Source organism: Rhipicephalus microplus, chromosome X (genome assembly GCF_043290135.1).
Source record: "Rhipicephalus microplus isolate Deutch F79 chromosome X, USDA_Rmic, whole genome shotgun sequence".
NCBI lineage: Eukaryota > Metazoa > Arthropoda > Arachnida > Ixodida > Ixodidae > Rhipicephalus > Rhipicephalus microplus.
In genome coordinates this window covers 407,971,082-407,998,231 of record NC_134710.1, presented here as the reverse complement: position 1 = coordinate 407,998,231, position 27,150 = coordinate 407,971,082, and the positions used below count along the sequence as shown (strand labels likewise).

At 47.7% G+C, this 27,150-nt stretch overlaps 1 protein-coding gene and 1 non-coding gene across 3 annotated transcripts in view; one reads left to right on the top strand and one right to left on the bottom strand.

Moving 5' to 3' along the window:
* The window catches only part of LOC119160966 (nose resistant to fluoxetine protein 6), a 91,871-nt gene that overhangs the window by 51,237 nt on the left and 13,484 nt on the right, over positions 1–27,150 (bottom strand). The window lies entirely within an intron of this gene.
* Positions 19,739–19,811, top strand: TRNAS-GCU (transfer RNA serine (anticodon GCU)). Its single transcript has one exon. It is a non-coding gene; the product is annotated as a tRNA-Ser (tRNA).

Below are 27,150 nucleotides of genomic sequence, written 5' to 3'. Positions count from 1 at the left end.
TTGATTGTGGTTCTTTGGATTCTTTGATATTGCTGAAGTTTAGATGCGCCGAGTCGGCGGATCTGCTTCCGGAGATCACGCTACAAGCGTATTGTCAGGCTCCTAAAACACGTGCGGGTGCGTCCGACGAAAAGAATGACGATCTCTCGCTGCTCGCTCTCTGAGCTGAACCGGTCAGCTATGTGACCACAGTTTTAAGTATATCTTGTAAGTATAGTCTACGGGGCGACTCCTCATTTACGCACAATTACGACAAGTTTCGTGCTTGTAAACAAGAAACCGTCGTCAGAGCAGATGAGAAAGTTATCAGAAAAATGAAGAGCTACTTTGACTTCTCAGACACTTCCACTCATGGTAACCGTAATCTGCAGCTTAATTTTTTTTCTGTGCGAGTATAAATAAACTAAAATACAAACGGCATCACGTGTCTCAAAAAACAATAGTATTCAAGGATTGTCAATAGTAGACGAGTATGTTAATATTGTCATGAACTGGAGCAAGTGTGAGCAATTCAGCCGAAGTCATTGCCTTTGTAGACCCGTTTAGAAGAACCACCCGTAATTTAAATACCATTGTTACCAACTGTTGGTGCTCGCACTACACTGCCAAACTTGATGACGGTATATGACAATCAAACACCCGGGCGCAAGCACATGAAAAGAAAATAATAAATGTTATTGTGCCGCTTTTTATTCGTTCATTCGGAGTACTCACGAACAACCAGACAGAAAATGTCTAACGTCTGGAAGCAAACTGAAATCATATGCTTAGCTTCAAGGGTGGATGAGCATGTCCCATTCCCACCCCTACATTTTTAGTAAGCATTGCACACATGTGCACATATAGAGAGCCCCCCGCCCTCCCTTACACACAAAAAATCCTGGCTTCACTTCGTGAGGTTAATTCAGAAATCTTCTAGTTCATAAATACCTACCATCAATGGCCATCAAAATTTGCCAATGACCTGCTCAGTATCGCGCACATAAGAAGTTTTGTGTGAACGCTTGTCCTGCTGGTCTATACACTGTCAAGGCGGGCGTAGAACAAGTGTTGGTGTGCATATCGTCTTGGGAGCACTCTAGCAGGGCGCTAGCCATTCTGGCAAGGTTACACCCACGCACGCAGCTTCCAATGGCGGGGCCGCACACCGCAATATGGCTGATAGCGTCCCCACTTTTTGTCTTGGCGGACGTACTACGTGTACGTGTAACGCGAGCGTTATTATTACCCCGCGGCCTGTAGAGCACACGTCAGGTGCCACGCAGAGCGAGCGACTGGTCTGTTATGCCCTGCATGCGACCGCGTGCTGAGCCTGGCTCAGGCGAGCCCATCGCCTCGTCGCGATGCAGGGATTCGTGCAGAACGCTCCATCAGGGCTCTGGCACGCTGCCCACCATTGTGGAGGAGCGCCGCACACCGCCCCAGGAGGGCCGCGCGCGTCGTGGCGTGAGGAGCCGCGCTACGCACATCGCATCTGCTACGCCCTAGGTTTCGGCTCTCTTGTTTATTGCGCCGCAGTTATTTGGAGTCGGCTCTACAAGGTGTCGGGTGTCCCTTCGCTCAGCTCTCGCTGCATAGTCTGAAGTTATTCGGGCTCAATCATTGGTTCTGCTTTCCCTGTTCCCGCGTTGCACAATTTTGTCTTTATTTTTTTACTCTTAGCGCATGGCATCACAGCGCGATTTACGAGCGGCAATTTTAGTGAAGCCTTTCAGCCCTATTGTGGAACCACTGGAATGGAGAAAGTGATTATATATTTCTGCGGTGAGTCGATTCAAATCCAGTGGACCTCACTAAGTGGCAAATGTAATTTACTGAAATTATGCAAATAGCCGTTCCTAAACTACTGCTGTCGAGTCTGTACAGCAGGAACGGAGAATGGAAGGCAAAGGAAACCCAGTGAGATAAGCCTACTGCTAATTGTATTCGAATGGCTACACCCCGTCACATGTATTGCAACTGCTTGTTCGAATTCCATCACTCAGTGCTCAAGGTCTTCCTTTCATCAGCTGTAGACATTCAACACCCACCTCCCACTCCCATGTGCACCTTGAAATTGTGTGGTATTCCCGCACTAATATGGCCTAAATGACCACAGCCGTTGCAGCTTTGCGGATAATTTAAGTCTGAGGGCATGTGTTGAATTCTAGGCCATCGCATAATTAGCATATATAGGTAAGAATGCCGTTGTTGCGTTTCGAAAAAAGAAAACAGCCAGGCCGGCGCGGACCGCGCAGCACTGTCACGCACAGCGAAAGCTGGAAGAGCGGCCTTTCAGAGCCTTTCCCTAACGTTATTTGGGTAGCTGCTGCAAGCACAATTGCAGGGTACCCACTACGCCATAAATCATTGTGTATTTGGCAGGTATTCATTATTCCATCTTTCGTCATTCTTGGGAAAACCGCGGTACCCGCTGCACACTTGCAAGGAGCTCTGTGCAATTTTTTTGTTGTGTTGTGGCTGATGACGATGAAGAATTATACCAGACGCTTTTGTTCTCCCCGAAATCCCTCACAATAGGTATGCGCCATAGATATTGGGGGGAGGGGGGTGGTAGGGATTCTTAAGTGAGAGAAAAGAAGAGAAAAGTGTGCCCCGCAACTGTCGGCATCTATAAGTGCGACACCTCAGCAGTGGCTCCCGAGGGAAGGGGATAAGTAGGGATTCAAAGGATAGAGTGAGAAGTAAAGATTAACAAAGAAAAGAATGGGGACATGGTCGAAGGAGTCCCAGGACGGAGCACCTCTTAGCGAGAGCTTCACGGCGTCAGGAGATGGCGTAGGGTGAGTCAGTCGGCTAGAGCTGCGCTGTCGTCGGAGGTCGCGGGGCCACAACCGTTCGGCACGGAATCCAGCAAGCGAGTGCTCTCAATAGGTGGACAAGATCAAGCTTTTGTAAAGAGTTGGGGCATTCGACGACTCACTGCTCGTTGCTTCATTCGCATTGTGTGACACCAAGATGTTCCTTTGATATTCTATAAAACGCTTCCTTACTCATATTAACACGGTTCCTTTACTGACAAGAAGCCTGCCTGAGGCTTGTTTGCAATGTAGACCCACGTACCAGCATGGCTCAGTGGTAGAATACGAGGCTGGCACGCAATGAACCCGGGTTGGAATTCCGCTGTAATTTTGGTGTTTTTATTTGCTGTTTTTTTTATTTAGTGAGGTAGTGATTACGGACACCGGCGGCGGACAACTATACAGCGCCGCACGTCACTAGTGTTCGGATCTCATAACAGCTTTCGCTGTAATAACATCCCACCCAGCAGGTCTCTCATAACCCTTATTCCTTGTGCACTTTTTGGTAAACAGGGCAACGACCAAGGAAATGCACGCAGCCTCGGTGTTGATGAAGCAGCTGACGCGTTGACCCCATCCAGGCGGCTGAACCTCAACCGATTTTCGCCGAAACGCCGTTTTTTTTTTTTTTTTTCGTGGTGTGCTTTGTTCCCGCCGGGTTCGAAGCTCCGCAGAGCTGCTGCTGCGCGACGAGATGTATGAGCTCGCCGAAGCTTTGGAACAATCGGAGGGCCCACCCGCTATGTTCCTGGGAAACGAAGGGGACGGCGCCAGAGGTGAGCGAGCAAAATGACTGGCAGGTGGAACGCACACGCGCGCACACTCATGACAATAAAGGATTGTGCCCCCTCCGAAATAACACCGCTGTTTTTGCACATATTAGACGATCGAAACGGGTTTTGTGTGTGTATACCATGTAATGGCACTGTTATTCATTACTATCTGTTTTTGTTTCTTTCCTATCCAACTGCTGCATTGATCTACGCAGTGTACACAAGAAACGTTGCATATCACTCCTTTTACGTTATATACGCAAGCTGTGGTTAGGTTGTGCTACAATGCACTTCACTACACCGGGAATAGACACCCCTGATCACGGTACTGTACGACGTCTATTGTCATCCTGATGTTATTATAATATTTTCGTTCATCAAAATACTTAGTAGAAATGAATCGGCATGCAAATGCTATTGTCTTACGTGGCTGTCATTGGAGAATGGGCTCTACTAAGCTTTTTTTTTTCTGCAACTTATCTGTTGAAGATACCCCTCTGTAATAATTTTGGTCTGTCTTTTCCTCTCCAATGATTATCAATAAATAATGAACCTCCTCAGTGACCAAAAGAGAGCGAATGATTGGCTGTGCTTATCATTGTCTTTCAGTGTCCCATCTCGTCGCAGCAATATGCTTTGTTGTCGTACACGCAGCCTCCCGAACTACTGCCTTGTTCTTGTAGTGATGATAATTCCTGACGTGGTCATTTCGCTTTTATGTTTCATAGCAGCGGCTTGGATTGTCATGACCCAAGTTCCTACTTCTTGGTTTTCAGCAAAATGAATATTGCTGTCACTTGGCTGTATCACTCCGAATACAGTAAGCAGTTGCAAAACCACGTCTGCAATGACATCTTCAGGTTTTTCCATCGCGCGAACAAAGGAAAAAAAGGTCAGGGTAGACAGAAAGAGCGCTGATTTTCAACTAACTTTATTTCGCAACTAACTTTATATCAAGGATCCGTCACACGTGTTTTGATACTGACGCATTGATTAGGCTGGTCTCTTATCTTCCTGTTTGATATCGCCCTATTCAACGGATGTATTTTGCCACACTGCGAATAAAGTTAGTTGGGAGTCAGCGATCTTTCTGTTTAGCCTCTCCTTTGTTTCCTATGTTGGCATGCTGAAAAAACTGCCAAATATGACTATACGCACCAAAATATAGCCCAAGTTTCTACTCTTGTGAACCACATCTGTAGTCACATACCGTGCAGAAATTTGTTGTCACATGATCTTCGTAGAGGATATCGCTGCGAACGGACGTGGTAGAGGAACACACAATGCACAGTGTCTGGTGTTACCTTGTGTTCTTCAGTCTATGTTCGCCCAGCTGTGTCCTCTGCGATGAAGAGGATGTCCGTTAACTGACTCGAACGTCGGCATTTTCATTCCTCCTTACGGTAATAATCTACTTTTTGCACCATGTGGGGTCACGTGGAAGGCGATGAAAATATATATTTAAAAAATAAAGCGTCGCTTTGAGTTCGTGGTGTGGAACGCAGCACAGAGTACTCCATCACAACAGCACCAGAGCTGGCCACACCTCGTTCACAGACACCACCTGCAAGCCCGCGTACCGTCCGCGCAATCTGCAACTCAGGCCAATAACAACATGGCGGCAATGGTTCATTATGCGTTTCCTAGACTGTGTTGCTAATTTCGCACAATTCTCGATGTCTTCCGTTGCAGATGACAAGATGGCAACCTTATAGGCTATAGGCCAATTTCACGTTTGCAAGCAGGGGTTGGCGCTGTCGACATATACTGAGCAGCTTGTAGCGACGCCACCGCGCATGGGCTCCGCCCCACCCAAAGCTTGCCATCACCCCCTATGATCACGTGACAACTAGCACAGCAGCTTTGCACCTGCTGTGCCAGTCCTCACGCGATCATAGAGTGTGTGAGGCTCCCCGACGCACGGTGCTTGGAGGCAGCTTTGGAGCTGCTGATCCAGGTGTCACGTGATCATAGACGGCGGTGGCGAGTGTTGAGCTGGGCGGAGCCTACGAGCCGCGACACCGCTACAAGCACCTCGGAATGTCAACGGGGCCTCTCCTGTTTCCAAACATGGAATAGGTCCACAGGATGAGTCGACGGAACGAGCCAGGGACATTTGTACAGCGCAGCAATCGCTGTGATCACTGCCTAGTGGCCACATTCTCGGTTGACCCCTTTTGGGAATACTTCCACAATCACGTGACATAGTGTTCCAGCGTGATTGAGGCAACGGGAGTTTGACCCAGCCAAGCAAGAGAGAAAATAAGAGTAGAAGAAATGCAGGGAGGTTAACCAGGGCTGAGCAGGGTAGGCTAGCTACCCTGCACTGGGAAAGAGGGTTAGTAAAGTTATAGAGGAAGAAAGAAAAGTCCCTGTTTGAGCCGAAGGGTAACAGTTTCACGTTTGACACGACAATCGACGAATCAGACGGGTGTCCTTTCGGAACTGCGATGGGCAACCCCATCGTCCGAATACCTTCTCGAGAGTGAAATCTCTTCCATCCAGTTGAGGTAGAACAGTGCAGAGGTGAAGCCTCTATAATAGTTTACGTATGTCAGCCAAAAACACAAAAAAAGTTCGATAGTCTCATCGACGGCACAGTCGTTGTTCTTCGTGTTGTCGGCCATCCCAATGATCTTAAATGAGGGCGTTGGCGAAAGCTACGCCCAGACGCCCACGACCCAACACTGTACCTTCCTCCCCGGAAGGACCCGACGGTGGCCGCAGGAGTTGGGTAGAGAGAATACAGTCGATGATGTGTGGACAGTGATGATGGTTACTTCTAGTGTCATGTTCTGCGCCAGCTTACAGAAGTATCGAACCAAAATAATAGATGAAACTTTCTCCAATACGCCAAACTGGATGTTCCCGGTTCCCACTCAATGTCATTTCTGCGACGCGCTGGCAGTGGGGCATAAACGCGATCTGTTTGCGTACTCTGTGTATCTTTGATATATCGTTCATGGGTGATTGTATGATAAGTGGGGCAACGCCGAGTCACAGGTGAACAAAATTGACCAAGTCAGATAACATTCTTAACAGACCTAATCCTTATCTCCACTTTAACGCCCCCCGCGCGTCTCCGAAACGTGTTAAATAAAATAAGTGAATTTCAGGAACTCCTAACAAGGATTATATGAATATGTGTTGAAGTTTAACGTCCTCCGGTGGTGGATTATGATTTCTCTTATGATATGTTTTATTCCACTGAACTCAGGTTAGGACAATGACCTCTACAACGTTGCCCGCAACCGTTCACTGACACACATGTTGCCGTTACGGTCCGCGACAACATCTATCACGTCACTCGAAATCAAGTTCAAAAGCTGTACAATTCATTCGAATGACGCTTGGGTCTTTCTAGAAGAGTCAGTGGTCCCTGACGCCGCCATGGTCGAGGGGTACAGTGACCGAGCTCGCTTAGGAAACAGGTGGTGCCGAGACCGGGCAAACGCCTGCACGGAGCTCAGAATCATTCAAAAACTAAGTGAATACGCAGCACGCCGTCGAGGTCACGGAACGACGACTGTCTTTCGCCCCGCCGAAGAGATTACACGCGAGACGGGACGCAGACGCCAACAAGCCAGAAACAAAAGCGCCATCCAAGCAAAACAAGCCGTGTTCGAGCACCCAAATGTTGGGGCCTCTCGGCAAACACGAAGTACAAAAAAAAAAAAGAGAAGGCGGTTTGATCCGCGCACACTCGCGGGTGTTAGGCGCCAGCCCACAGGTGACAATTAGCAAAACAAACAAAGAGGCGAGGAGGAAGCTAGCGCGGAAGCCCCCCTTGCGCGCCAATAAACTTAGCCGCAGCAGGGAGCGGCATCGGTGGTCTGCGCCTTCACACGGCCGTTGACGCCCGCTCGTAGTGGTGTGGCGCGGTTTCTCCCAGCGGCGAGAGAACACATGCTCTCGCGTTGGTGGCGGAGCGCACGGACGGGCTTCATTTCCGCGTCACCTAGTTTCGGCGGATTCCTAGGGCGCCGCCGGCATTTCTCTAAATTGCCGTCATCGCACCTGCGCCAGCGGCCGGCAGGATGCGACAGCAGTAGGACGCCCGGGGTCATCGCTCCTCCTCTTCGCAGGGCGAGTGTGTCTCGGTGATGTCGCTCTAAAGTTTAATAACCTTGCCCGATATTTTGCCCCCCCCCCCTCCCCCTCGGCCGATTCCGTTGCCGGTCGGAGCGATCACGGCCCTCACCGCTTGCGTTGCTTTCGAATCGCCTCGGAGAGTCGGTCACGCGCCGTTGATATCGCCGCTGCCCTTTCAGCGTGGCGGCGCGCGCGTTCCTAAAGGCGCCCCAAATGCCAGCTGGCACGCGCCGGATGCCCATGGGCAAAACAAGGGCCCCCCTCCGGGGCTGGGCGCCAGGCTTGTCCACCTGCTTCACCGAGGAGGGCTCGACTGCTTCAGTGCGGTGACCTCTCATATCCGCCGGCGATTGACCTACATGCTAATCGCTCAGTATGACGGTGATCACGCGGTGCCGACGATCCATCCGCTTATCATTATTCTGTGTCGGTCTGTTTCTTTTTCTATTTGGTCCTTTCTTTTCTCAATATATAGAGGGGTGCGAGGGCCTGATGGGGGAAGGGGCTTCTATTTCTAGCAGGCAAGCTTGGAAGATAAGACCAATAAATTAGGCGGCGGCAACAAGTGAAAGGTTTCTGACGTGTTTTTGGCATGGCGCGTTTCTTTACGCGTGGAGCGATAAACGTCCCACGTGCGTTGCCGTGTTGTTCCTTTCATCTTGCAACAACAAGCCACAAAGCCATTAGGACACTGGTGATCGGCAAATTGTTGCTGCGATTTTAGGAGAGGTCACGGTGCCAAGAAAACACATCTGAATCGCGAATACTCCTCCGCTACCGTTTCGCGCCGAACCATGGCTGTCTGCCGCGATCCGCGCATTCGCCTATATTTCTGCATAGACGTCCCATTAAATAGACGAATAACAAAGAAAAAATGAACGCGGTATCATTCTCAACGATAAGGCAGCACCCATTAAGATTGGCGACATTGAAATACCAGACCATAATCGATAATGTCTTCTGCATTCATCTCGCGACGCATTCGCATACCTGATCCAAATATTGCCTGGTGGCCCCTTCTCACACGAGGTCGTTTGAACTGGCGGAACCACGCGTTTGCAACAACTACTGATCCTGCCAACATACGAGAGCGGGGAAGCCAGCTTCCGGGCGGGCTGCTGCGGTGGAAAGGGAAGTCATCGCGGCCGTCACCTTTCATCGGTCGGCCGTCCCGCGGAGGAGAATCGCGCGTAGCCGATAAGAGAGAGCATGGGCTCGCACACCGGCGGTTACGAAGCCACACTGGGGCATTTATCATCACGTTCTCGGAACCCACTGGCCTGCTACGAGGCGCGCCACAGTGGCGCTGCTGCTACACGTCGTTCCAGATCGAGGTCGGCCGTTGAACTTTCGTCCAAGCCCGGCTGATACAGAGGCAGCCCGGGCGCGTGCTGTGCACTCGGTTGGCGCCCAGTCGGTCAAAACGGTGACCCTTTCCCCGCCGACAATGGCTAACCACACCTCGCCCCCCCCCCCCCCCCGATTCAGCGAGAGCAGGTCGCAGTAGGGACAAGGCCGCGCGATTGACCACGACGACGAGACTGGCGACACGTACGCCGGACACCACGCTGCGACTTCCTATAGCGCAAATGCACTGTCGTGCTTCCTTTTGTTCCGGTGCCATACGGAGGCGCGGGTGCAAGGAAAAACTGCACCAGGGACTCAATGCTGCAAGCGGAGAGAGTGAAATGTGAAACGAAGCACGTCTCACAAAGGGGAGTGCGCAGCGTCACGGCGCCAGCCTTTGAGAAGCGCATTGGGAGGCGCTCATAGAGCTTGCAAAGCGCGATGCCTTGGGAGAACGCTCGTCAAGGAGCTTGTGGCGTGCTCTCCGAATTGGCTTTGCATCAACGCCGACAAGCCTTTTTTCGCTATCTCTCATACCCTTCAGCCCAGTATTCCAGTCACAGGGCGTGCGCACATTTTGCGGCCACTCACGTTTTGTCATTGTTCCTCACCTGCGCCCATTATTACAATCGCTATCAAAACGACAATGGATAATGTCGAGCGGCTTAGCAAGCTCTGGTTGCCACCTGTATCTTTCTCTTAAACAAATTGTCACGTTGTCCGAGGGAAAAACTCTATGGTTGGTCTTATCTTTCCGATCTCTGTTTCTGTCCGAAGAAAGACCGTTGATTCTGAAATTTCTCCAGAAGGAGCCCACTCAACATGAAACATTTATGTTTGGTTCTTCTCCCACATGCATACGTCTTCTCCCAAAGGAACAGTACTGAGTAGGCAGAAGCGGTATCCGAAACAATGGTGTGCAAATCACGCAGGCAATGAGAGAGCGTTGCTGTCGCCGTTACTTCAGGCTAGCAACCAAATTTGGGCGCACAAGGAAAAGAAGAACGTTTCACAGCTACTCGAAGAAAGGAAAACCTACGCAAGCGGTGCCCGCGTGTTTGCTCTCGCCTCCCTCGTGTCCGCCACCACTTAAAGGGACAGCCTATTAAACTTCGCCAGGTTTTTTGAGTGGCGAAATTATGTGACACTATTAAAAAAAGGTTGTCACGATGGTGCCAAACGACGGGGCACCCCATTGTCAGAACGCAGGATCGTGTGGTGACCTGCGCTTCGGTCTATATCAAACAATCGCTTTTGTCGAACAATCACTTTTTTTTTATCTCGCCGCTTACGGCGAATCGATAGCGCGACGCCTGGCCACGGAGTCGGCCGACCGAGCTTATCGGGAGAGAAAACGAACCGAAAAGAAGGTATGATAAAGAAGTAGAGGATCGCTGGGTAGATAGACGTTATGATAGGCCTATCATTTGGAAGTCCCGTTCATGTGCGCCCTGTATTCCAAACAAAAGCATCCATCGGCGGTGGTTTCGCGTACACATAACCAAACCCCCAAGTGAAATAGTGACATCGAAATGCTATTTAGCCAAGATTATTAGCTAAAACGGTTTCGAGTATGCACTGCTTTCTCAATACTACCTTTTCCTTCGCGCGGAGCGAATAAATAAATTATCTCGGAACGAGATGGAGGCAATGAAATGCTGTTTCCCATTTAATATCAGTATCGGTTCTTCACCGCAAATTCATGGGTATCAAAATATTGTCGGTACCCTTCTTTTCCAAAGCCGCGGGATCTTATAGCGAATGTCTTACAAGGGCTATTCAGATGACGTCATCTCAGTTGACGCCATTTCGTTGAGATCTAACACACAATCATGCCAAGGAAAGTATAGAAGATGTTATGAGAAGTAATTGTGTAGTGGTAATTGTGAAGAAAAAAATGTTGATGGAAATGTAACTCGCCGTGGTCAGGTACCGTACCTGCGTCGTTCGAATAACGCGTCCAATGCTCTACCAACTGAGCTACCACGATGGCTATCCCTCCGTCTACTTTATGGAGTTTATATATGTGCTACAAATGTGGGAGTGTCAATAAGCGCCACCAGTAGCCTCGCCGTCATGGCTAATGGTGGAGTTGACTGACTCACTCAATAATATTGTGTCTAACAAAGAAAGTGAGCCCTTAGATGTACACTTCTTTCTGCCATTCAGTTGTTCCGCCACTTCTCAGTTCTGTGTAAATAAGCAGACCAAGATAAGAACGTGCGCCTTTCACCGTGCTGGCTATGCAACAAACTTGGGCCGAAATGACGTCATTATGTACTGCTTACACAAATAACCGGCCTTCATGTATGTCCATAATGAGATTATGGAGTCCACCACTACGGAGTCTCTCAGAATCATATCTTGGTTTTGGGATGTTAAACCCCACATATCAATCAATCAATTAATCAAGGCAATGGTGAGCTGCTTAACCAAAAGCTCGCGAGCATGGGCCCATGGGCCATGGCCTGTGGTCGTACACCTCCTCAAATTCTTTTAAGTTTACTGCAGCCAATTATACCAAACTCACAGGAAAAAAAAAACAGTCTGTGCCAGCGGTACGTCCTGCTTTCGTGGGCGTTCGTTATGCTTTTGTTGACGAATGAGAGACCAGTCAATCGTGGCTGACAAAGCATGAACCAGGTTCTCAGGACTATCTAAGGCAGGGCCGCCTTTGTTTTATTGTTGTTTCCTTGCCCGTATAGTCTTTCTGCTAATCGAGTTGTCAGGTGAGGCGTGACCTCATTGAGCAGGTTTCGGACGAGGCTCAGCCTTCGTGAAGAAATACCGTGACTACGGCTGGAGTGTACGAAAAAACACGTTTGCACACGTTTGCTATATATATATATATATATATATATATATATATATATATATATATATATATATATATATATATATGTATCTTATGAAGGCCAGACTCTAGGCCGAAATGTCGTAATAAACCACGTTGTGACCGCTCACGGAGGATCTACTGGACTATATATATATATATATATATATATATATATATATATATATATATATATATATATATATGGTCATGTGATGTTGGTGTTGTATCATGATGTCGGCATTTTCTTCCTTACAAAGCTTAGATGCAGATCTACAACGTTCCGTTTTCCTCGGACATAAATTACTGCCCACTTCTCTGGGGCCCCACAACCTCGAGCAACATAAAAACAATTCCTTCAGTGCAAAAAAGAGCATCCGCAATAAAGAGCATCCGCAAAATAACATCCACAATAATATTGCGGATGTTCCACGCAGCATGTCTGCACGTTCTTCGTTCGGCCGCTATAAAATTATCAGTGTGAAACATGTTTACAACTTTCGACTAATTTAAAACTACTTCTTTGTAAAGAAATAATTTGAAACGTCACTTGCCAAGCATAATTATACCCACACACGGATTCACGAACCCGAAGCGCAGAGGGATTGACGGCTCGTTCTTCGTTTTCGCACAAACTATATTTAACACTTCCTTATATACACATTACCCTCCCTACTTAATAAATATTTAAGTAGTAACCCTAACTTCTTTTGTGTTTACAAAAAGTGAAATGCGTGAATTGTTTGTCACCCTTGCGTAGTGTTCTTTTTAGTATTTTATCATGTATATTACGCCACCAGAATTACATATTTACACTTTGTATCGCGTTCCCTGTCTTTCTCGTGCTTCTTTTTTTATGAGTGCAAGTACAGTTATGCAGTTTGCTCTGTGTTTGTTTGTTCTGCTGCTCTATTTGCACAATATTTCTGTAATTTTCTTTTGTTCATTTCTTCTGCTTTAAACACCTCTTAAGTCTTGATTTCCAAAACTGCTGCAATGTGAGTGAGCCCTCAGGCATTCTCAAGTTTTTATAACCAATTTTCACTTGAGGTACCCCCAACTTGCTGAAAAAGAAGCAAGTTGGAAATAAATATTAATTTAATATGATTTCATATATATAATTTCATCCCACTGATTTCATCGATAGAATGCATCTAAAGTAGATGCTTTTTAATGCGTGTTCTTGCCCTAACTTGTGTTACGATGGTTGTCGAGAAAGATTATAGCGCGTCTATCCTTTACAGTTTCCAATTAAGGACCACGCGGCTACCGTCAGTTGAGGAATTGATAATCGGTGCGATGCAGCGCCACCCAGTGGGGCTTATAGCCGGCGGCGCAACGAGCTGGAGCAGCGCGTGTTGTTCCTCGTTGCGCAAGGCGTTCGCCATGCATCGAGGATATGCAACAGGTGCACCTTCTCGCGAGCCTTCTGCTAATGCGGGGCCTTTCCGGCGGCATTTGCTTTTTTGCGTGTGTGTGTGCGTGCGTGTGCGTGCGTGCGTGTGCGTGCGTGTGTGCGCGCGCACTTTCCGTCTCCAGAGCTGCTGTCCAGCCTTGCGTGCGGTATTCGTGCGACTTGGAAATTCCCCAGCACAAGTACACACACAACGCCTGCCATGTGCATATTTGTGTGCCATACACATACGACGCCATGCAGCGCGGAATACGCGCAGCTTCTTCAATGGGAACACCAGGGACGGAACACTGACACATGCTTCAGGCCTCCTTAGTTTATCGAACATTCAATTTCGGCTCATGCGATTGGTTCGCGCGGTCAGCTCACGGAGCTACGAAAGCTGGCTTCCGGCTCCAAGTGTGCGGGTGGAAACGAACGTTCCAAAGTAGAAGGAACAGAGAACACGTTCAGGAATTCGCCAAAGATTCAACGTTCCACCACATATTACTACCTATACTAGTAGGGAAGCAGTCTTTCAGTACAAGGTATGCGCGAGTACAAGGTGTGCACACGTGCGTAGGCGATAGTCGCATACATATGTCGCGCCATCTAACGAAAGTAGCCCGGCCAAAACACGATATATATAGTGCACGCCATAGAGATAAAGTGAGGTCCTGTGTGTTTTGCGGTCACTGTCGCCTACTCAGAACTGCGGTATTGCTCGCAGCAAACGACAAGAAAAATGTGCACCCTTATTCGAAGGATTTTTTTGATTCACATAGAAGTTTTGAAAGGCAGGCTAGCAATTTGACTCCCCCTGTCTGATACCAGAAAAAAAATTTAGGGGAGAGAGGGATAGAGAAAGAGAGACAGAGATAGAGATGGCAGATATGTATAGTTCTTCTTCGGAAGACTGCAAACAGCCTGACGCTTCTTTTAGCATCTTTCCTCCTTTTTTTCTTTATTTTCTTCTCTCTCTCTTTCTTTAGCTCAATGTAGTGAATAAATGGTAGCGATGCTCGCACTTATCTTCCAGATACGCTGCGCGAATCGGAACTGCACCGGACAAACGAAGACGAGTAAGACGTTAATTCTCGTGGCCGAGCATCGCGGACAAAACACCGTGCTGTCAGAGCGGTGAAGGACGGGAGCTCGGAGAGATACGCGAGGCCTTCCCGGAAACATGGCGTTGCTTTTTTCTCGCAACTCAGCACTGGAGTCAAGCACCGCACGCGTGTCGGAAGCATTTCGCTTCTGACGGTTGTCCGTAGTTGCCGGGAGGTCAGCAACACGGCCTTTACAGCCTCCATGGTTACAGCGCTCACAGCAACCCTTGACAGAACGGTCGCATCGCAGACACGACGCCACCGATCATTTTTTAAGAGGGCGTACACAAATTTGACAAGTCCTTTTGAATGTCTCCAGAGTCGAGATTATTTGAAGATTTCGAACGGTTTTTCGAGAAAAAAGGGTGACCGCTTCTTGTCACAAGAGCTCGGCCCTACGGCTGGCGTATAGGTTCCATATCTCACCCCCGTTCATCCACCCTTGTGTACAGCTTTGTCGAGTTCATTCACTCGACTTGGCGTTGTTTTGCGTGCTGTTTTTCTGAACGGTAACGCGCGGTCTGCACTCGTTTTGCTTTTTTTTTTCGTGTGAAAGCACTGCGTCAATTTATTATAATTTTGGTAGGAATTTCCATCTTCGCCTTTGTTAGCAACCTGATCTTTTCAATGCCATCAGTGTTCGTTCGTTAAAAAATATATACAGTGAGTTCAAGCAAGTAATTGTCTCCTACATGCGAATGCCCCTAAATGATTAGATTACGAGACATGCCGTATTGGGGGACTAAGCATAAAATTTGACCACCTCAACCTTTTTAACATGTACTAGATCTATACATGCGTGTGGGCTTATAGATATCGCCCTAAATCGAAATGCAGCCGCCGTGGCCGGGAATCTGCAAAATAAGAAAAAATGCGCCATGCAGGCAAAACTTGCCTCCACAGCATTTGACATTATAGTCACTCTGCAGCAACCTGCATGTCCCTAACATTTTTTGTAACGTTGCCGCTTCTTGGATGCACCTTTTCTGCCAGCTGGGGTCACAGAAGGGTGGTTGTCGAAGCGCCGTTTTTCGAGAAGTCCTCGTCAATACGCAAAGGACCATTAAAGCGTCGCTTAACAGAGCTAGTCGGTTCATAGCCAGTTTTATGCTAACTGGTTCGATTTGCGGAACGAAGGTTCCGCTACACAAACCAGCACAATGAAACACGGCCAGAACACGATACCAATAGTGCACGCCATACAGATAAAAGTGAGGCCCTGTGTGTTTTGATGCCGCTGTCGCCTACTCAGAACTTCTGCGCGACGCTCGCAGCAAACAAGAAAAATATAGTACCTTATTCGGAGTATTTTGATGATTCGCATTGGAGCACTAAAAAGCAGGCTGGCAACTTGAGTGCCCATGCCTAATGGGGAGGTGGGGGAATTTAGTAAAGAGAGGGATATAGAAAAAGAGACAGGGATACAGATGACAGATCTGTGTAGTTCCTCTTTTTAAGGCCGCAAACAGCTTGGCGCTTTTTATCATCTTTTCCCCCTTTCCTTTAACCTTCTAATATCTCTTTTTTCATCTCAATGGTATTTAACTCAAATACAAACCTCGGCGACCGAAAGCGAGTGGGTATAACGCAGGCGTTGTTCGTTTAGCATCGAACGCCACGCGCCATCCTACGAAGATTTCGCAATTTCGAAGCAAGGGTACCTTGGTGCTTCGTCATAGCTCCTTTTTCTCTCTTAACTCGTGCGGAGCTTGCGTCAATGCGAACTATGCGAACTACGTGTTACAACATGAACACGAGCTTCCCATTGGGTGCATTGCCTAAGGCGCAACGAAGATGTTTTCTCGCACTGAGAACGCCGTCTCTGTGTGGTCAGCAGGAGGTTAATTATTCTAGTTGTTACCTAACCGCTGCGTGGTTGCATACAAATCTGCTTGGCTTGCTTGTTTCTTCTCGACGCAGTTGCATAAACATAAAAAAGAAAGGAAAACCAAATACAAGTTCTCGGTAAAGAGTGGAGGACGAGAGACTCTCATTGACAATAGCCACAAACTTTTTTCACAGTCAAGATTGTCCTTCGCATCGATTCCTCGCCGCACAACTGACAACACGAAATAAAACCAAGAGCGCACAACAATTGCTACAAGCATTCCAATGAAACAATAGGTGCTTGGTATCGATGGTTATATCGCAATCAGTCTGCTCACCCAATGAAATCGAGGAAAGCAGACGCTCGCCGTCAAGGTGCATTTAGAAACAGTATTCAGAAACTTCTGTCGGCCAGAAGAGAAGTTCAGCATCGAGACAGTTTGGGATATTTTCTTCACACATTATTATTAACAAAAACTAGAAAACGTCATTTATTCTTTCCAATATAAATGCGCTAAAAAACACCGTTTTTCGTAATACCAATTACAGAAGCTCATTTGAAAATTTTCCAAGCGGGTGAAGAGTGGAAAGAGATTCCTCCCTCCGCCCTATAGTTTCTATACATTGCATCGTTTGCGAAGCATTCCTCCGCTCTGGTGGTGTCGCAGTAAAGGCACATCGCACGTATATATCTGACACATTGTAATTCGCGAATAAGCGAATGAACGAGAATTGTGATGATTTTGATAATGAACTTTATTGTATTCCGCTTCGTAGCCGGGTGGCGGCAAACGACAGCTGGCTCGCTTGATCCAATCAGGCATTATTACCCAACGTATTTCGCCGATCTTTTCTTAAAGTTGTCTTTTTCTTTCCTTTTTCATCAAGACCTCCCTATAACTACATTGTGTGCAGTTTACTAACATGGCCTATACCAATCCGGTTATATCAATCCCTCTCCCTCATCTATTCCATACTCAAACGTCTCTCATTCTACCATGCATGGCTGATGCCCTGTTACTCCCTCTTTACATATTTAATTCTAGCTCTTCAGAAAAATTTATGTTTCATACCACTCTTACTACTGCGAATATCTCGCGATTCCATTTTGATGCGTGGGCTGATTTCCAGACTTATGTGGCTGCAGGCATTATGACGTTCCGTGCATTCGATCTCTTATGATTCCGCCCTCCGGGAGCCGTCTGGGGCCTAGATTGTCATACCTTTTGTGTTATGGTCCGTATTTTTTCTGCGCCTGTCTTTCTCTTCGCATGAAAGTGATGTGAGCCTTCTGGGCGAAAGAAGGCCCTTCACTTTATCTTGCATGGGTCGAGTGTAAAGACAGTATGCAAAGACAGTATCCGTGCATCCTTATTCCGTGAGCTCCTCCCATCATCTACTCTTCGAAACCTTATGCACAGTCGAAACTCGAAAGCACTGGTCAAATTGTCTGAAATGCCACGGCTGACGATTTCGAGGCCACCTGTAAGTTAAATGATTCAGCTCGCATGAGACTGCTAAAAACAGAATAGAGCTGATTTGGTCGGTCGGATATATTCTATGCCGACATACTGTGACGTTGCCTTTAGAGTATGAGTGCGGACAAGATGGGGGATTTCAAGTTACAAGTGTGTGTACCCACACTGTTTTGTGTGCCGTGTTTGTTTACCGGTGGTCCGTGCGCCACTTATCCTTCCACCTTCCGAACCAAGGTGTTTCTTATCGCTTCTCGCAGGCTCACAGAATGATCGAAGCATGTGTTCTCGAATAAAAGTGACACCGGACTGGGCGCTTATGTTGAAGTAAATCATTTGGGTTTCGATTGATATGTGGGGTTCAACGTCCCAAAACCACCATACGATGAGAAAGGCCGAAGTGAAGTGCTCCAGAAATTTCGACGCCCTGGGGTCATTTAACGTGCACCCAAATCTGAGTGCACGGGCCTACAGCATTTTTGCCTCCATCGAAAATGCAGCAGCCGCCGCCGACGGGATTCGATCCCGCGACCTGCGGGTCAGCAGCCGATTGATTGATTTGTGGGGTTTAACGACCCAAAACCACCATATGATTATGAGAGACGCCGTAGTGGAGGGCTCCGGAAATTTTGACCACCTGGGGTTCTTTAACGTGCACCCAAATCTGAGCACACGGGCCTCGACATTTCCGCCTCCATCGGAAATGCAGCCGCCGCAGCCGGGATTTGAACCCGCGACCTGCGGGTCAGCAGCCGAGTACCTTAGCCACTAGACCACCGCGGCGGGGCAGTCAGCAGCCGAGTAAGGTTAGCCACGAGACCAGCGCGGCGGGACATCGTTTGTGTTTCTATCGCGTAAACAGTCTGCCTTCTTCCAAACGCGTAGACTTAGCGTCGTTAATTAACTGCTGAAAGCCAGGAGCAGATCAAAGTCCCACACTTGCACGGGAGAAAGGACGCTGCTTTTTACATGGAGGCGACAGATCGTGCACTCATGCCACGCGTCACGGCTCAACTTTAGGCAGGGTGTATGAGCCAACGTTAGCCGAGATTCAGTTTTATTTGTTAGTATTTTTAACTTACTCAAGTAAGTAATGCACAGGCAAACCTTAAATTGTTGGCGAAGACAGGCAGACAAGCAAACGCCGTATACAAAGAACAATATCTTTCGCTTGTCTTTTCTTTTCGTACGGCTGAACCAAGATGGGACATGTGAACCCCCCGTTAGCGTCTCTGTATATCGTTCGAGCAGCTGGCTTTGTTCTGCAGCGCGGCACCTTGCTGCAGTTGCGTGCTCAACGAGCTGTGGCGAGGATCATGTGCTAGATATGCAGATTGGCGCACATTGCTTTAAGCCAGAAACGATGTTGTAAGCGTCTTTGTATTGCCGGCGCATTACCGCTGCTTATTACTTCTAATCTAACCGCTCATCTCGGAGCAGCCACAAAGTGCGCATATTTTGTTCTGAAAAAGTCGGTAACACAGCCCAAACGCTTCGTCTAATTGCATCGAGATGGCGCAAGTGCCCTCAGGCCGAGTGAATAGTCGGTTAAACAAATGCTCTCCTCAACGCCACCACTCGTTTAAACCACGCGGCTATTCCGCGCCGTCATCATGAACACTATTGTGTTATTCCGGTATCAATAGTGCATGAGAAAACTCGGTCGCTGTGAGTTTCATTCTTTACGCCGCAACGTCCCGTCAGCTTCATCGACACTACGGCGAAGTGAGGGCATGGCGTTCTGTGGCTGGGATAAGGATTTGGCACTCGCATCGTCAGCCTTACCGCTGATAAACCGCGCAGGCGCTATCGCGGTGCCTTTGAGAAGAAATGACGTGCAATAAATGGTCACGCTAATACTGTCCAATAATGTTCTCCGTGTGCGCTAACAAATGACGATATGATGTTCTCTCTGCTGGTCTCACTTATCTTGCATCATCTATAGGTGCTATATTGCTATACTGTATACCAGCCATTGTCAGCTTTCCTCATCGCGCCTCGCCGTTGCGAAATGCCTGGTATCTGCGAGCACTTTGTTCCTGCCGTGAACGCAGCAGAGCTTGTCTCGCATGCTTTGTATCGCGCCCCGCCGCGGTGGTCTAGTGGCTAAGGTACTCGGCTGCTGACCCGGAGGTCGCGGGTTCGAATCCCGGCTGCGGCGGCTGCATTTCCGATGGAGGCGGAAATGTTGTAGGCCCGTGTGCTCAGATTTGGGTGCACGCTAAAGAACCGCAGGTGGTCAGAATTTCCGGATCCCTCCACTACGGCGTCTCTCATAATCATATGGTGGTTTTGGGACGTTAAACCCCACAAATCAATCAATCAATGCTTTGTATCGCCGTGCCACCCCCGCGTATCGTCGTAGATCACCGTTCGAGCATATCTAACACGACGATAAAACTTGTCGCTGTGAGCGTTTCACCTTCAGGTGAAACTTGGCAATATTTTAAACTATTTATCTGAATGCACGGTACATCCGAGGTATAGCAACACACGCCGTCGATTGTTTTTCCTTGGCGTAAGCGCGAATCGCAGTGACGTTTTGTTTTTACCGCATACTCCTCTAATTGCTAGTCTTCATCCATCTTCGGCAGCCCGGTTGGAAAGCGCTCCCGAATGGCTTGGCGTCAACAAGTGTATAAGCAAAGCAAAACAGCGTGTTCGACTTTTCATCCACATCTCCGTCATCTATCGCTGTGCTAACAGGCCCTATTGGCTTCGCTCGCAGCTGTCAAATATGTTTGCCTCCCGAGCGCCTCGTGACGGGCGCGGCCCACGCTATACTGCACTAATCAGCGCGCACGCGCAGAAGCCCTGCGAACGCACGTGTGTGCGGTGCCAAGTTGCGAAACAATGAGCGGCCCCCGCGTTTCGGCCCGACTTGAGCGCACGAGCCAACGGCGGGTCGCCTCGGAGGTCGAATGGAGCGGGGGCGTGGATGGTCGACCTTGAATGAAAGCGAACGCGCGGGCGCCATTCCAGATCGCGGACGCCACACTCTCGCCGCTGCCGATAAGTGAGGGGGGCGACGTCGCTGGCGCTTCGCCGCGGATAAGGGCGCGTAAACAGGTCGCGTATCAATAATGTTCGGACGTCAGTGTGTGGCCCGCTATACCTTCGGCGACTGCATGCACTTCGCGGTGCCGTTATCGTCGTCCAACGCACTCACCAGTGCCAAGAACAGTGAGATGGGGCAACAATGCACCTCGCGCTGGCCCAATGAGATTTCAAGCACCGGTGCCTATACGCGGCCGACGTATACAGCGCTGACTCGCGTTCCGCCTCGCCGATCACGCTATGTGTTTGTCGATCCGCTTAAGAATGTTTGCGCTTTGTGGGCGCTTTTCACAGTGCCTCTGTAATATGTCCGCAAAAGCATCGGTGCTCATCCGTGCCCGTATTTGCCAAAGACATCCTATATGCTATTGAACTTCTTAGTGACTGCATGAATCGTGAAACTGGGCATAAAACCAGCGAGGCCTGCTGGCGACTAGAAGGGAGCACATACGAACTTACACCTTTGCGAATTCGGTCCCGTAGCGGCGAAGATGGACGCACAGATTTTGTCGCTTTGACCAGGCAAGATATAGCGCCTGGGTAACAGGACTGAGACCATCACCAACGAATTCGCCGCCACACGCCATCTATAACACTATAATGATGGTATAGTGAGATATCGCCATCCAATGGGCTTCTTTCGCAGTTCTCTACTCCCTGTCCCGTCACCTATGGTGTAAGACCAGACGTATTGTCCAATGAAGTGATCGGCTAGTAGGCTTTTCAAATAATAGCTATATTAGATAATTGGATTTTTCAGTCTAACAGAGAAAAAAGTCCGTGCGCTGACGTAATTAAAGTCCGTGCGCTGACGTAATTAGCACGCGCTAACCCAACAGTTAAATATTCGGTGGTTAACGTACACAAAGAACTTCGGTATAATTACTACGCACAAAGGGAAAGCGCCTATGCCTTCCGCGTTACCTCCTTCGAATGAATCCCTTAATATATATATATATATATATATATATATATATATATATATATATATATATATATATATATATATATATATATATACCATGCCTACACCACCCATGATTCCCGTAAGCACCATGGCTCCAAGGCCGCTCTTCGTAAGAAAAATAAACATTCAACAAGCGTACTCTTTGTACAAATATGCTGCAATATTTTAAGAGGCAATACGCTTAGGTTCTATTTAGTGCATTCGCATGAGTTATTTGCTATAATTGCTGTAAGTGGAAAATGCCACGGAGAAAGTATGAAGCATACCGAAATTTTAGAAATGCTGTGGCAAAAGTTGTCTTCGTTTGAATAAAGAAACAGAAAAAAAACTCTCACTACGTAATTGTCTGCACGAGGAAATTTCAGGTAATCTTGATGCTGCACGTGTTGTTAGGGAAAGCGGCCATGTAATCAACATTGAACACTTGCGAGCGAGAAGCTTCGTGAATCCTGAAGTTGCACTCATTGTTATCAAGACGGCGTTCATCCTGCAAGACACAAATTGAATCGAGGAGAACACATACGCAAGGATAAGTGTGGTACAATGCGCAAGCGCCACAGCAGAGCAAGGTCGTCGTGCATCTACCGTGCCAGCCAGAGGCGTCCACGTGCCCCGTGCAATGCAGGCGCCGTGAACAAGCAGCTGTGCGATTCATTCGCTGCTGTTTCCTTCCATGCAGGTCGACCGTTTTCGAGAGGCCGACGCGAACGCGCACTGTCGAAACAGAACCGAAATAGTTGCGGCGTTGGCACGAGAAAGCAATTGTTTTTAATGGATTGGGATTCGTATTCTCCAAAGTCTCTTACGCTGGAATTGTTGTAAAGTAGAATTGGGCTAGTAACGTAATCATCCCGATCAGCGCAAAAGAAAAAAACAGCACGAAAGCACTTGTATCGTTCACATCCTAGTTTTTTTGTGTTCATTTGTTGTTGTTGTTGTTGCTGTCACCCTGATCATGAGGAGCTGGAATTGTTGCTTTGTAAGACGAAATTTTATCCAATCTAGATGCGTCACACATCACTGCCGAACGTCGCTAGTTAATCACAAGAAGTACTTCAAAGCCAAGTCTTGCGGGTTCCACCCGGGCCCTTTTACATTTATGTACGCAATAACAATTTTTAGGCGTTATAACTATGATTATGAGGCACGCTGCAGAAATAACTTCAACCACTCGGGGCTAATCAAAGCGCAATCAAATCTAAGGACATGGTTGTCCTTTGCATTCGGCCTCCATCGAAATGCGTGGCCAGAAATCCATAACGCGCCCGTAAGAGCACGACACTTCACGTGGTAAGCATACAGTGCTATAAGCAAGGCTGTGAGGTATAGCCAGAAACTTTTGGCTTCAACTGTTTTCATATGTCAGCCGCATAATCGAGGCTATTCCGAGACACCACCTGCAATATTTGCCCCGTGCGCTTCAGTAAAGGTGAAACGGCGCAGCTGCGTTGATGTTCCTTGCGAAAAGCTTCACGCTATCCAAGCAATGGCACTCCACGTATCCCCCGAAAAAGTACACGTGCCACGACTAATATGGGCAGGTGGTGGCTCATCGACGCGCCACGCCACGGCCCTGCTTCATGGTACATGTTCGATTTGGTCGCCCAGGGTTCTTGAATGAGCGGTTATGAACGGATCAAGTGACCGGGTTGTAACCACTGAGATAGGCGTGGCTTCCTGGCAGATAATTAATGATTGTTCACAAGTATAAACCACTCTTTAGTATTTCTGTCGATAGAAGTCGAATAACACTCGTCCTTATACAGAGAGCCTGGTCTTTGTCAAGTAGCTATTTCTATTGGAGTGACCCATATACTGTACTGTCGTAGTACCTGTAGGTCGATCGCGGTGCCGTCCATTACTACATCGTAATGTTCCGTGAAAACAACCTCATTTATAAAGGTTTTCCCGAGTGTATGCTGGACTAGAGCACGCATGCATCCAAGAGGTGCCCATAATACCCGTGTAGCGAAAGGCTCTATCGAGCCTTAAAAATTGCAAATCAGTTGCTTAGTGGTGTTGCATCAGCGTTAACGGCTGCCTAATCAGCGAACAAGCATATGTTGAACAAGCATAAATGTCGCGCGATGCTACAGCACATGTTCAATCTCCGTGTTCAGTGTCTGTCGTAAAGAGAACGATTCGCGATCAGCCCCGTAGAGATGATGACGTCGCCGATACCTTGTAAGGTCAAGCATTGTTCGCACAGGTCACCACGCTCTCATGCAAATGAGCCTTTTAGTCCAAGGACTAAAACTCTGTTGCACCTCTTTACATTGCTTCCTCATAGCCTTTGTGGTCCTTACAATCATATATCTATCCCTGACTGAACACCCTTCGGCCAATGTTCTGCATCTGCGTTTGTTTATTGAATGCAAGCCATTTGCTGTGTATGCGCCCAGAGGGAAATGTCCCAAAAAAGAAAGGATTGCGGAACGTGTAACACAGACAAGCCAGCTTCCGGACCGTACGTACTAGAATCTCTCTCGCCGGTGGCATCCCATTTCAGGTTCGTGGCAGTCGTTTCGTTTGTGCATGATCACGGCTCACAGCACCACTGATTCAGAGGACCTGATGTCCCTTCTGAGCTTTCAAAAGTCCACCCGAGCCGTTGCTAATCGACAGTCGGCTTTGAAACGCAAGTGCACAATATGAGTACGCACGCGACTGAAGCAGCAACTTTACTTAACGCCCCATACTTGGCGACTTCGAAGTTCACCCTTTTAGTATATTGCTTGGCAAGCATAAACAACAGCGCAATTCGTCAAGTGGAGAGTAGGTGACGGCAGTAATTAAATTAGGACGGCGCGTCAAATCCGATATCCTGATTCAGATCTTACGTCATTATTGGTCTTTCTCACGTGTACGCTTATTCTCAATGGCACCGTGATGGCACAAATGCGTCACAACCGACACCCACGGCAGTGGCGCCCTCTCACAGCGTCACAATTTGTGCTCCGGCACGTAAGCGGGCTATAGCTGCAACTCCGACACCTTTGCATGCGAGCACCCACAACTGTTGCACAATATATATATATATATATATATATATATATATATATATATATATATATATATATATATATATATATATATATATATATATATATATATATATATATATATATATATATATATATATATATATATATATATATGGTACGCACGACAGGAATCTGATTTGCGACACTCCCTAGAGCACCATTGCATCGAGGCACGGTTTTGCAAGTCCTGCACGGACCGTCTACACTTACGCACACTCACTGAAGCAGCTGCAGAAGCTTTTCTTCAAAGTGATATATCTGGAACGGGGGCGAAGCTGCATTTTGAAGAAGAACATGCCCGCATATTTGAAAAAAAAAACTGGACAAAACAGGTCCGCGTTCACAAAATGTTCTTACTCATTAGAATCATCCATAAGAGAGAACTTGATATTGCTGGATATTCACAACAGATGTACAGCAACCATTCAGGTGAAAAACTGATCAACTGCACCGACGAAAGCGGATGCTTGACGGGCACGAAAAGCTTGCTTTCAAAATCAAATCCGGTGTTCGAAAAATAACGTTGCCGTAAATGACGCATCGGGCATGTAAAAACAGCTAGGGCAAGTCGGGATTGCGGTGGCGCATGTTATAGTAACGAACCAATTGGGCGTAAACAATCGCAGTTCCGGCACTTCAGAAAAAAGGGGATGTTATTAACAGCACAGGCGGTGTTAGCTAAGCCACAGAATATAGTGCGCACTTCGAGCACAGCAGTAAATGGAGTTATGTGGCGGAAACGATCGCTAAAACAGTGCCCTACGAGTATGGAAGGACAGTTTCACACGACTATAGCGCCTGCGAACGAAGCAAACCTTACGAGCCTGGAGTTTATCAACCCCAGCAACAGCTCACTGCAGCTCAGTTCATTTAAGAAAGAAAAGTATTGTACAGACGTCCCGGAAATTTGACGGAGTCATAAAGCCATAGCAAACGCACAGAAAATTTTTTTGCTGAAATCTAAAGAGCAAACAACAGGCGCTCCCACAGCAGCAGCAGTACGCGATGTGTAGCAGCGCAATTGTGTCGTGAACTTAAGAACCTCACGACGGGTGGCTGAACCTCTGCATACAATTTTATTGTATTGAACTATATGCTAATTCGTCTTAGTTGTGCGGCCGTGCACCTTCACGCAGTAAAGCCAATGCGAGTAAAAGGACGGCGAGCAGGAAACGGCATGAGATCAGATAAAGTCTTAACAAATAATTAGCATGATAGTTATTTAACGTAATAAAGTGTAAAACAGGTTGTGAGGGACGTCGTAGCGGGAGGCTTTACAATAAATTTGCAGATCCGCAATGACCTGGGGTTCTTCAAGGAAAACTATCAGCGCGCTACTCACAAGCAGTTTCACATTCTCAACCTCCTTGACACTGCTTACAGACCACTGCATCTAGTCCTGTGAGCACTTTTGATTTTTGAAGAAAAAAAAAAGATCACCACAGATGCTGCGAGAAGACTGTATTCCCGGAAGGTGTGCAGATGATTCGCAAAGAAATAGCTCCAGCTACTTGACGTTTTCTGCGAGAGAACGGTCTAAGTGCATGGCATACGTTGCGACGCAGTTCATGAAAAAAGTCGCTCAGGTGGAGCAGTTGCCTGGTAGGCATGCCAGGCAAACCACGCCTAAGGTAACGTCACCACGAACACCATCCTTGACATGGAGTGTTTGATTTGTATACAAAATTTGAGGAAGAATGCTGTTGCTTCATCAGATACGAAGGCAATATCGCAGAGTGAAGTAATGAAGAGTTATTCGTGAATACTTCACCTGGCTGGCCATACAAAAAGCTGTTGCCTATGCACCCCCCCCCCCTCTCTACACACGCACGCACTTTTTTTTCCATGAGTCCTGAGCGTGTGAAGGACTGGCATATCTCGCACTCAGTAAAGATACATTCGCTCACTGATATTCTTCATAATTGCTATCTCCACTCAATTTCTGGAAGTTCAGAGCCGCACAACTTGTGCCAACTCCTACACTGAAAGGTAAAATGCGTACACGCACTATGTAAACATCGCCGGAAATGCTGCACATATTCGAAAAAGGATCGGCAACGTGAAAGAAAGAAAACAGCAAGCTAGTTGATCTTCAAGCGGCCGCGTCTGCTTGCAGAGGAACTGTCATCTAATACGGTCAAAATTAGAAATGGCCCTCTGCAAACAAGCGAGAATAACGAACTCCAAACGAAAGACACTGAGTCGATATGGCTTGCAGTTCCCATATCATAGCGGTCAGCGCTCAGTATGGTGAAATCGGGAGCGATCGTCTGTGGTGCGCCACACATGAGACGTCAGGTAGGTGTGACAAAACAACCTGACACGCTTTATTGCGATAAAGTAAAATACAAGGTGAGTGCTACAGTATGGTTATAGCCTCTCCGTTCACGCGATTGAACATTTACGGAAATTATGAACAGGGTACAACTATA